This window comes from Cannabis sativa, chromosome 6 (genome assembly GCF_029168945.1).
Source record: "Cannabis sativa cultivar Pink pepper isolate KNU-18-1 chromosome 6, ASM2916894v1, whole genome shotgun sequence".
Taxonomy (NCBI): Eukaryota; Viridiplantae; Streptophyta; class Magnoliopsida; order Rosales; family Cannabaceae; genus Cannabis; species Cannabis sativa.
This window is the reverse complement of record NC_083606.1, coordinates 24,392,334-24,405,344: the sequence shown is the minus strand read 5'-3', so window position 1 is coordinate 24,405,344 and position 13,011 is coordinate 24,392,334. Positions and strand designations below refer to the sequence as shown.

Here is a 13,011-nt window from a genome sequence, read left to right as displayed (position 1 = left end):
CCTAATGGTCCTCTTCTCTAATTTTCAAGTTTTGAATTAGTTGAAGTAGTGAAATTGTGTTATAGGAGCTGTTAGGGTTTGTTATTTGTTTGGTTTGAATTCTAGGGTTAGTATGAGTTGAGTTTAGCCCATAGCAGCTGGTTTTGAGGTTTATGGTTGGTTTTATGCAACTTTGAACATTGAGTTCAAAGCTTTAAAGCTTTAATGGCAAGTTGATATTTATTGTGTTTTTCTGTGAAATACTGGCTGGGTTTTATTGTGTATGCATTGTTTAGGTATACTGGAAAGTTTGGTAAAGTTTGGAATTGATTTGAATCAAGGGGGACAAACTTTTGGGTTTCTGCAGATGAACCGGAATTCCGGTTCTGGGTGGTCTGTACCAACCGGTCGACCGGTTGGTGACCCAGAACCGGGATACCGGTTGGATCCGGTCTGCCTGTTGGGGATTTGTCCAGAACCCTAGTTTTAGCCAATTTTGGGTTATATAGGGTTTTGCCATGAGGTTTATTGATAGAGAAACATTTAGTTTCGGGTTTTAAGTCCCGGAAAGTGATTTGGCGAGTCACTCATCTGTGTTATCATTCTTGTGATTAGGGCATCCATCTAGCACGTAAATTCCGTTCAGGTCGGCCAGCACACTTGAATTCGGAAATCAGGTAAGAACTGTGTATAATGTATGATGTGATTATCTGAATGTGTGTATATGTGTTTATATATGCATGCTTGAATTATGTTAAACACTACCAACACTTGTGTGAGTGTATTGGTACAGTTATTGTTGTTAATTAGAGTACGATACAGTGATACCAACACAAGTATAGAAAATGCTAAGGTGTGTGGTACATCACTCAGTGATACTCAGTGATCGGGATAAACCCTACCAACACTCGTACAGCGGTACGTTGTGTATGTGGTATAGTGGTTGTACCCTGGTATTGAACGTTCATGCTCATCTGTTAAGCTCTGTAAATAGGTGTATGGGCGCCTATTTACAGGTCGGAAATTATATGGTATGTTATATGCATTTCTTGCGAGTACGTTGACTCACGGTTCTGCTTTCATGTGTAGGTAAAGGAAAGGCGAAGGCTGAACAGGAGTGAACCTGAGCTCGGGTGAGATTGTACATGTCAAGCAGCGCGACCTGGAGTGTTCGGTCTCGGGACATCTGGGTGTTATATTTTGAAAGTCGCTGTGCGACCCAGAACTTGTATATTTTGAATGTAAAGTTTAAACAGTAAATTTTCAAAAGTTTGAAATCGGGATCCCGGGATTTGTAAATATTATATTATTTTATAAAAGTTTAATGTTTAAAGCATAAATTTTAATTTGACACGTTTTTCAAGAAATTACTTTGATTAGCAAAGTTTGCACAATAATTGAAAAAGCACTGTAGCGTGCCTTAGCATTAGGGCGTTACAAATGGAGTCTCTCATTTACTACTAGTTTGACAGAGAATGAATACTACATTTTGATGGTTGGATGAAAATGAGAGCATCTTATTCCTTTGATAATATTTTTTCTATGTTTTAGGATTTAATTATATGAATTAAAGAAAAGATTAAAAAAATGGCTAAAATCCACTTAGTGGCCGGCTAAACATATGATCCTAGCATACATTTCCAATATCCTAGAAATGACATAATACTTATCCAAGGTGTAAGTAAGCTCTATCGATGATTATCATGTCAGTGTAAATTTAATATACTCACAAATCATGGGACTTAAACTTTGAAACATATAATCATGATTATATTTCACTGTCTTGACAACACTATAATCATGATTAACTATATGTTATGGATTGAATAGAATTCATACATTAAACATAAAATCATGAAATAAATCATGTGAACCATGCAACATAAAATGATTTATGATCTTTAATTAATTAGTAAATCTTATTTATTGAATTGAGTTTTATTTAGGGCATAAAACTCAATAGTATCTCAGGGTCATGATCTGAATACCATGACCTTAGATATGTTTTGGATGGTATTTTGTAAGAAGTGTTACAATGATTACATCTATGCCACAAAAGTAGAAGATTTTATACAATTAGTTCTGTTGGATTTTATGCCCTAACTAAAACTCTATTTTAATTTAATCTTGAATTTTATTTATCAATAAAGGAACATAATTATTTTATTACTTCTTTAAATATAATGCTTGGTTCACTTATTTGTTTCATGGTCATTAATTTGATATATAAATTCTTTTAAATCCTTATCATATTATTGTTCTAGATTATTGTGTTGTCTACACAGTTGAAAGTAATCAAAATTATGTGATTAAACATTAGTCCCATAATTTATTAGTACATAGGATTTACACTGATATGATAATAAACAAAATGGTTTACTTACACTTAGATAGTAGTATGTCTTTTCCAAGACATTGGTAAAGTAAGCTTGTACTGGATGTATTGTTATACATTAGACTGGACCAATATTCACATAGAAAATATATGATAAACTTACCGTAATATCTTTCTAAGTAAATATCACATTGTTGACCTTCGATAAGTGATCTAAATCTTGAGATGGTTCGGTTCTAGTTCAATTTTATTATTTGAGTTCTTTCACTTGTTTGTTAAAGTTGACCAAAGAGATCTGCCCAATACTTACATCATGGGAACGTGGTAGTACAATTAAGTAGGAGCGCTAATGATAGATACAAAATCTATATCTTCTATAAATGAATAGAAGCAAGACGATGATTTTCTTCAAGCTTGGCTAAACAAGATTAAATTGTAGAGTACTCATTTCAGTAATTATATTAGTTTACTAAAATATTATTTACAAGGAGCTAAGTGTTTTAAGAATAAAGTACATGGAATGGTAGAATAGTAAAAATTGTCCCTACTCGATGTAGATCATTTATAGAGGATCATTGATAATTTAAATTGAAACAATAGATAATTAATAATGCATCTAAATTTGGATCATATAGAGCGTTCAATATAATCAGGAGTGCAATTCCAAATCTATAGTGGAGTCATGAGGAATTAATAAGATAGAGAATTTACTTAGTCAATTCTAGAACTACTTATTCGGAGCTTGATTGTATAGGCCCATGGTCCCCACACTAGTTGAGATAATATTGGCTTGTAGACTGAGTTAATTGGTTAATCAATTAGAATTCTAAGTTAGACTATGCCTTATTTATGATTTTTTACTAAGCAAGGGCTTAATTGAGAAGAAAAGAGATTTTTTTGTTTGTTTATTAATTAAGAGACTTTGACATGTCTAATTAATAAATAAATTAATTGGTAAATTTATTTAATAATTAATTATAATTCTTAAATAGATAAAATTAGCATTTATAAAGTTATAGTTAAAATATTGTATTAGTGAAAGAAAGATATGTTATTTAATAAAGTGGCGAAATTGAAACCAGTAGGGCCTACTAGAGGGTTCAGCAAGGGTTTAATTTAAAGCTATTTCATCTTTTTTTAATACATATTTAAATTTTAACCTAACCCTAATTGGTATAGTGTAAATAGATAATTATAGGCTATTAATTGTGAGAGGCTGATAACCTAATATCACTTTGTCAGATAAATAAGAGAGGCTCCTATAATTTTTGAATTCTCTTCTCTTCTTTCATCTTTAATTCAAAACCCTATAGTGAAGATAGTACATGTCCACACATATCAAGTCAAAGATTGTGAAGAATCCCATCACCTAATGGAGATTGAGGTTTAGATCTTAGCAATACTGTGCAATAGAAAGGAACGAGAGTTAGAGATCTGAATGGAAAGAGCCATTATATTCAGCTGCAACCAATGTAAAATTTTCTACAACCTTATATGTGTTTATTTTTTTATTTTAGGAAATTCATATTTAGGATGTTAGATTATAGTCATATAATCAACATGCATATTAGTAAATCTAGATCCTGGTAAAATAAGTTCCAATTACTAGCCTCATAGCCTTGGTAATGATTTATTTTATGAAATATGGATTACAACGATAGTTGTATGATTTGGATGTGTTCATGTTGGTTTATGTGTTTAATTGATGTTTGATTGAGAATTACAAAATGTTTTATGAAAAATAATATCAGGATTAGGGCTACCTAACCTGTATGCGTCGACTATGGGATCAACCTTGGTCTGGACACACTTTCAAAAAAAGTGTGTCCAATGTTTCTCAGATAGGTCCTTGTTTGAATCCCCATATGTGCCTGTAACATGCTACATGTAGCCTTCTCCCTCGGTCTAGTAGGCCCCATTCGCGCGCAGACAGTATGCAATGCATATGGTCTGTGCCACATGCAAAATTTTTCATTTTTTTTCTAATTTTTCATCTTTTTCATGGATTTTAATTTTGATTTTTCGGTACATTTTTTGTGTAGAATTTTATTTCAAAATTTTAAAACTAAAAAATTAATTATTATTTATTTTAATTAATTTTAAGTATGAGTAGATTTTAAACATTAAAAAGGACATATTCTAAAAATTTGTTTTATTGGTTGGATTTTTTTCAAAAAAAATGTATTATCAATTATTTTATTTTAATTATAAGGTCATATATTTTCTATTTCATTTATTAAATAATTTTATAAAATGATCTTATTTAAAATTAAAATATGGTATAATTTAAAAAGAATAATCTAGATATTTTTTTTTGAAAAACTAACCAGATGTTTATCAACTTTGTAAAATTTAGTTATTTTATTTAAATTTAAATTAAGAGATTAGAAAAATGATAATTATTTATCATTTTATCTTGTTAGATATTTATTTATATTTTAAAAACAACATAATTTTGAAAAGTTAGTTGATAATTTTTGAAAAGATATTTATGGTTGTTACAACCCTAATTTTTGAATTTCGATTTGTTTAATTTTAAATTTTTTGACCTCGCTTTTAGCCAATGAAAATAAGTCAATTAATAAGTGATTAAGAATATAATTAAAATAGAGAAAAAATAAATAATAAAGAACACGAGATTTTGAAGAGGTACAGCCCCGTAAGTGTGGTAATAGCCTACTCTCCTTAGATTGCATTAACTTGAGATAAAGAACAAAGTGTTTTTCTCTCAAAGCTCTTACAATGGAGTCTCTGAGTGATTCTCTTAGATCACTTTGAAGCAATTCTTCCAATCCCCTTTCATAGTTAAGCTAAGTCATTATTTATAGGGTCTTAATCCATAAGGGAAGGTTTCTCTTTTGCTTACAATGTATAAAAAAGGAAGGAATATTCATTACATAATTATGATACACAAAATAGGAAATTGGAACAGGTTGCCATATTCCTCTGACTCAATCCCATGACAATAGGGATTATCTTTGTTGTTGGACTTCACGAGATCATTCTAAAGTAGTTAAGTCTTGATAAGTAATTCGAAAAACTAGCTTTATGCGTGCTCGGATGATCTACCATTCACCCTGCTCGGATAATTAGAGGTTATACATGAAGATGTATAATATGTAGTCTGTTCAGGACATTCATCTCCACCCAGATGCGAGGAATGCTGGACAGGTGTCACTTGTGTATTCTGCCACATCATTGTGCAACAAATAGGATAACATTTTCCCCCCAAGTCTGCACAAAACCTTCTTGGTCGCACATGGACTTCACTCAGTCTAGATCTTTGTCTAAACGTGTGGCATGCCTTTGAATTAACATGCACTTTCAGGGGGAACTCGAGGTATTTAAAATTTGAAATGATTACTTTGCCTTATTAATCTGCTTATAAATAGGGCTGAAAACCTTAATCAACAACTTTTAGCCATTTTTGCTTTTGAAGAACCAGAGCAAGAAACCCCATTTTTTTCAAATTCTTCAAAGATTCTCTAGGAAACACCAATCAACATAACCCGAGCAAATCTCAAGCTTCGAACAGTGAGTAAGTTCTTCACTCCTTTCCTCTTATGTATTTGAATGTTTAATTTTCTAGGTTTCTATTGCAAAGCTTGATAGTTCTTGAACTTGGTATAGGAAAACCATAGAAAATTTATGTTTAGGAATTTGAAATCTTGATAGTGCTTAATCACGTTGCTTGATCATAACTGCATTTTAATTTCAATTTCACGATATTCACTTTCACTCACCCGTTTTGGGCTTAGTGAAAATCAGCCATTAATTCAAAATTAAGAAATTCTTGATTGCAAACATCATTATCATGCAAAATTTCTATTTTTTAATCCCTTGATCGGACCTGGTCTGTATAACCAACCTTTTTCTGTTCCTTATCCAGGCCAAATACTCATCTTGTGTGCTACCTTTTGTAGATGAACCCTGGTGAGTTTTGGGGAAGTGAATATCGTATCGGCTAAGATCTTCTTCAACTTCTGTAAGAGCATCATCCTCACATCTGTGCTAGTCCGTCTTTATCTAGCGATAACCTCTCCAATTCAAGTTTTGATTATTGGGAGATGAGTAGCGAATATACACCTTCCCCAAATTCTAAAGTGCAACACTATTTTTACCGCGACAAAATCAAAGGTCAAGGCTATAGACGATCATCTAGGAGCTTAGGATAGGGTGGATGTGTTGGGATTTTATGTCCTAAATAAATCCCATTTCAATACAATCTGATTTGTTATCAATAGAAGATTATAAGTCATTTATGATTACATGTAGTTTTCATAATTATGGTTTAATGTGTACAAAATCTGTTAAGTCCAGAACATATAGTTATTCATAATTACAGTGATGTCAACACATTGGAATGTGATTGTGATTATATGCTTCAAAAGATAATGTTCCTGATTCATCAGTGCACTGGCTTTACATTGATGTGATAATCAGCGATCAAGTATACTTACACCTTGGATAAGTGTTATGATTTTTCTAGGACATTGGCAAAGTATGCTAGTTTCGGATGTATGGATTATACATTGGACTGAGACCGATATTGATCTTGGTAAAGATATTATAATCTTATCGTTGTATCTTTCTAAGTCAATATCACTGGTTGATCTTAGATAAAAAGATCTTAATCCTAACATTGTTAGGTTCAATCTCAAGAGTTTTATTTGTGTTCTTTGATTTGTTAGTTAAGCCTACCTTTTACTTTGGGTGATACGTACATTTTGGGAACATAATAGTACAATTAAGTGGGAGCGCTAAACATAGATATGGAGTCTATTGCATCTATCTGGACATAGAAGTGAAACGATGATTTCCTTCGAGCTTGGCTTAATAAAGATAAATGTAAGAGCTCTTGTTTCAGTGATTATATTACTTCATTGAAATATCATTTATAGAAGCTAAGTGTTTTAAGGATAAAATACATTGAGGGGTGAAACGGTAAATTTGTCCCTACTCGGTGTAAATCATCTATAGAGGATCTTCGATAATTGGGATTAGAATGATAGTTAAATATTTATAGCGTATCTATATCGTGGAACATATAGAGCGTTCTATATAGTTGTGAGTGCAATTCCAAGTTCTATGGTGGATGCAATTAGGAATTAATAAGTTAAGGAATTTACTTGGTAAACTCTAGTTCTGCTTATTGGAAGCTTGGTTGTATAGGCCCATGGTACCAATACTAATTGAGACAATACTGCTTGTAAGACTCAGTTAATTGATTTTAATTAATCAATTGTAATTCTAAAATTATATTATGTCTAGTTTATGAATTTTCACTAAGCTAGGGCTTAATTGTGAAGAAAAGAGATTGTAGGGTTTATTTGTTAATTAAGAGACTTTATTAAGTGTAGTTAATAAATATGTTAAATGGCAATTTTATTTGAAAATTAATTTTAATTATTAAATAAATAGTTTTTGCATTTAAGTAGTTGAATTGGAAAAATGGCATTTTTGAGAAAATGAGATAAATAGTTGAGAAATATGGCAAAATTCAAAAGTGGGGCGCCACATCCATGGCCGGCCACCTAAGGGGTATTTTACCATTTATTTTATCAGTTTTTTTAATGGCCAATAATTCAAACCTAAACCTAGTTGGATTCCTATGAATAGATAGTGATGGCCTCAAATTAAAAGATGATCAACACACTTGTCTTCAGTCAAAATTTTGAGCCATCTTCTCTATCTTATTCGAACCATCCCTCTCTCTTTCTCTCTTCAATATTTCAAACCCTATAGTGATAGAGTAAGTGCCCACACACATCAAGTGGTACTCAATCATAGTGTGTAAGACTTTGAAGAATCGAAATGAAGAGAAGGAGAATCAGGCTCAGATCTTGGTGATACTCCGCAACAGAAAGGATACAAGGGTTAGAGATCTGAGCGGAAGGAGTCATTTAATTTCGTTGCACCCAATGTAACGTGTCTCAAACTTTATATGTGTTTTAATTACATTATTTTAGAAATTAATATTTAGGATGCTAAATAATATACATGGTAGTAAATCTAGATCCTGGTAAAACATAATCCAACAATTGGAATCAGAGCCATAGTAATGATTTACTTTCATGAAATATGAATTTAAAATGATGTTTGTGTTGATTTGGATGGTTTCATGATGGTTTATGTGCCTATTTGATGATTGTATGGAAATCGTAATGTATATTGTAAAATGTTATTTGTATCATTCTGGATATATTTTCACTGGAAAGTAGACAAAAAGTTAATGAATTTAAGTTTTCACAAAACTTAATTTGGATTTCTTATGTATTAGTTATGATTTTTTGAATTTGGATGAAAATATCTGAAATTTGATGCACACTTGTGCGCCCCCTGATCAGAGGCATCACTCGGACAGCACGCCTCTTTAGACAAGGGCTGACCGAGGATTCTCAAACAAGGCCCTGTCTGAAGGCCTACTCCTTACGGAAGTTCCTCGGCCAACACTGGTTGCATGCAGCCTTCAGCATCGCCCATTTCACTTCATCCGCACGCGTAGGGGTATGCAATTTTCAATTAAAAATCTAATTATCCGAATAAAATTAATTTTTATTAATTTTTTAATTAATTAATATTAGTTTTAGATATTAATGCCCTTTGAATTTGAAAATTTAATTTTTCCACAAAAATAGCTTTATGGTTAATCTTAAAATTTTATTTTAATTATAAGATAAGATATTACTTATTTTATTATTAAAATTTGAATTATCTTATTTTGATATTAAAATATTAATAAATTTTAGAAATAATCTAGTTTAAATTTCAAAATTTGCTAACCATATCATATTTTCAAAATTGTTTATTTTTTGAAATATATTTTATTAAATTAAATTATACGATTGAAAAATGTAAGTTTTTACATTTTATCTTATTAGATATTTTTTTAAATTATAATTAATTTTTGGCATAATAACATGAAATTTTGAAAAGTTTGTTAATTTAGGTTTCAATAGAAATATTAGGGTTTCTAACCATAAAATTTTCAAACTTAATATATTTTATTTTATTTAATTATTAAACAAAATTGATAATATCTGTTGACTTCGCTTTTAGCCAATGACAATGAGTCTTTTTGGTAAGCGATAAACAATATGTCGTAATGAGAATATGTAATAAAGCAATAACAAGACACAAAAATTTTATAGAGGTTCAGTCCCGAGCAGTTCGGTAATAGCCTAATCCTCGTTATTTGTATTGACTTAAGAATAAGGAAGACGTTTCCTTTTCTTATAGCTCTTACAGTAAGATCTCTGAATATATAATTCTTAGATAGCCTTAGCTTACAACGTTTCGACTTATAATTTCTCAGTCCTTTGCCCAGTGAACATTCCTCACTATTTATAAGGCTGGAAACTTGAGGAGGAAGAGTTTCCTCTCTCGTTACAAGGCGCATAAATAGAAAGATCGTGTGATCAATGCTGAATGCAAGGATCGTGGGATTGAGGTTGAATACAGTGATAGTGGGATCGTGTGTATGCCATATTTACGTAAGTTGATCCCTGAGTTATAGGGATTGAGCTGGTGACTCATGATGCGTTAAGCTGAATTCGCTAAGTGTTGCTCATTCTGCACGGTTTGTTGAGTATTCCATTCTGGATATGCCAGCGAGGCATCCTGCTCGGCATATTGATCCGAACAGATGCTTTAAGTAGAGTCCACGTGTCACCATTCTTATGATGCCACGTTAGAGTGCCAAATTTGGGATAACATTTGCCCCTCAAGTTTGTACGGGACCTCCAAGGTTGCGTGTAGACTTATTCCGAGTTGGCTCTGCCTTTGGATGGGGACACGTGTCAAGCATCACCGTTCGAGACTCGATGTGAAGCTGACTGGGTGTCCCTTCAATTTTTAAAATCTGAATTTCTCTCTCCACAGCTGACGGTTGCACTCGATTACTTTTGATTTCCCATATTTGCTTTTGAGACGGGAAGCCGAGGCGTCTAAGGTTCCTTTATTTACAGTTACCCTTTTGCCTATAAATACTCAGAGTACTGGCACATTACTCATTTTATCACCCTTCGTTGTTAAGTAAACTTCAGAGCAAAAAGAGAGAATTTTCTGGCTTCAGAGTTGCCGAAGTGCCTACAGACGATTGCTGGCTTGCTTGAACCCGGACATTCGAATCTTTGAGTAAGTTTCTGATTCCCTTTATGCTTTCCTTTGTATGTTTACGTTTTGAATGTAACTTTTTTGTAGAAAGAACGCTTTAGGAAAACCTAGTGTTTGAAACTTCTACGACTCTTCTCTTCCATGTCCTTATATTAGCTTTCAGCCGTAAGGCTTATTTTAGAACTGCATTGCATCTATTTTCCATTTTGCTTATTCCAAGCTTCATGAACTTTTTTTCCCTAACTCAAGAAAACTTTCTGACTTCTTGAGTTTAGACTTTTCTTTGAACACGGTCGTTCTTTAATCTGTTTGGTACTCCTGGTCGGCATATTTGCTTGTTTTTCGTTTGATACTCCGTTCAACACTCATCTTGTGTGTTGTCTTTAGTAGATGAACCCAGGTGAGTCTTGGGACCCCAAGCATCAGATCGACCAGGAGCTTCTCCAACTTCTGCACGAAGTCCACCCTCGTCTTCGTGCTAACTCTCCTTCTAGCGAAGGAAACTCTTCTGACTCCGTACTCAGCCATAGGATGATGGCTCGTACGAAGAAAACCACGCGTCTGGTTGAAGCTTCTGACCTTCAAGTGGCTCGACTCGCCACTTTGCCCGACGCCGAACAGGATTTGGCAGTCCCGATAGAGGAGGACCGTGAGGGGGACGCTGAAGTCCACGAGGTTGAGGAGCTGGACGAGGTGCGTCTGGGCAGTCCTCCCGCTGCAGAGGGAGAGTACAATGAAGTTGGGCAACCAGTCGATGCTGACAGAGCTTGCCGAGGCAGTTCCCCATAGGAGGCAAGGTGCCTTGGGAGCCAGGTGGGTAAGTCCTCCGTCGAAGATTTTGGAGGCACGCCTCCGCACTCTCGACAAGGATGGATACCTGGGCAAGCTGGACTGCTACATTCCTGCCCACGACAATCGTGCCACAAACCCTGAGAAGGGGATGTGCGCCTGGTCGGGGGCTCACGGCCAGCAAGGGGCGCTGATGCCCTTGCATAAGCACTTCCGGGATGTGGCGGACTTCTTCGGCCTCTGCCCGTCCCAGATTACTCCAAAGGGCATCAAGTATTTGTCCGCTCTCTTCGTCCTGTACGGTTCCCAGGGATGGGGTGCTCCTTCCCCTCACGAGGTCGCTTGGTTCTTCGACCTGAAGTCTACCCCCAAGCAAGGCAGGTCGGGGTATTATTACTTCTCTCAGCCAGGCTTCAAGTAGCTGAGCAGTACAGAAGATAAGGCCATCAGCAAAATAGGGCGTTTTGTTGATGAGTACTTCATGGTGAAGGATCCGAGCATCACCCGGACTCGGTTTCAGCAGATCCCGACATATCACCGTCCTCCCCTAACTCTTGCTCTTAGGGATAGAGCTCAAAAACTTGCCCGATTGTTGGAGGAAGACAGGAATATTATCAAGTTGACCTCTGATGAGAATCTGGTGCAATACGGGCTTTACCCAGAGGACTTTTCTCCTAAGTCCGTGGCGGGGAAGAAGGGGAAGTCTGATGCTGGCCGGCCTGAACGAACTCATCCGAAGAATGAGTTGATTCAACTGAAGCGAGAGGCTAAGTTGAAGGGAGGTGCCAGGGCCAAGCAGTATGCTCAGGAGGCTATGAATCCTAAAGATGAAGCCGAGGCTGAGGCTGAAGCTGAGCAGGTGACACCATTGAAGAGGAAGAAGAAACTCTCGGGCACGCCCAGGCCTGTTGAACATGCACTTCGCATAAGGGAGCCCATTTCACCTGTTCGGTCATCTTATCCCTTTGCTGGAAAAGGAAAGGCTATCATGTCTGAGATAAACTCGATGTCAGGTGATGATGGACTTCTGATTTTCTGGGCGGGCAGTCACTCTGCGTTTTACTTCTTTTTCAGCTTCTTGACTTTCTGCTTGTATTTTCTGCGTTTTAGATCCTTGATGCTCTAAGGAAGAGGATGGGCGGAAGCTCTAGCGCCTCCCCTCCGGCGAAGAAGCTTAAGGGCGGAGAGGGGTCTTCGGAGAAGAGACCTTCTATAGAGGTTATTGACTTTTTCGAGGAGCTGACTGCTGCAAATCCTTCTACTCCCAAATCTTCCAAGTCTAAGGAGTCTGGGCCAGCAACGACTGGGTCCGAACTGGTCAAGAGGGTCCCTGAGCGAGTGCAGGCACCAACTCCTCCTTTGCCCGTGCTGCCAGAGGCCAAGAAGGGTAAGGAGATACTGGCTCACTACATGAACCGGCTGGTTCCTGAGGTCACTGAGCAACTGGCTGGTGCTGATAACAACTCATCTCTGGATGTGTTGGTGGGCGGAGTCTTAAAGGAGCTCACCACGGTTAGTCTTTTTTGATACTTCCCTTTTAACTTTTCACACTTGGCTCCATATGCTGACCTTTTTCCTTTGTGCAAGCCGGTTTGAAGTTGGCTTACACTTACTCCCGTGCTAAATCTGCTACTTCCAAGAGTGCGGCTCTGTCCGACACCTTGAGGGCGGAGGCAGACTTTGCCAAGAAGGAAGCTGAGGAGGCCAGGACGGAAACTGGAGTTGTCTGGCATGAGTTCGGTGAGGCCGAAAAGAAGCTGTTTGCTGCCGAGAAGAAGATCTCCGTGCTAACA

The 13,011-nt window shown here is 35.8% G+C and overlaps 1 long non-coding RNA gene across 1 annotated transcript; it reads left to right on the top strand.

The window, feature by feature from the left end:
- The first annotated feature begins 3,582 nt into the window (after positions 1 to 3,582).
- Positions 3,583 to 6,582, top strand: LOC133039454 (uncharacterized). The gene is made up of 2 exons (XR_009688615.1): positions 3,583 to 3,786; positions 6,238 to 6,582. It is a non-coding gene; the product is annotated as an uncharacterized LOC133039454 (long non-coding RNA).
- Positions 6,583 to 13,011: the final 6,429 nt, after the last annotated feature.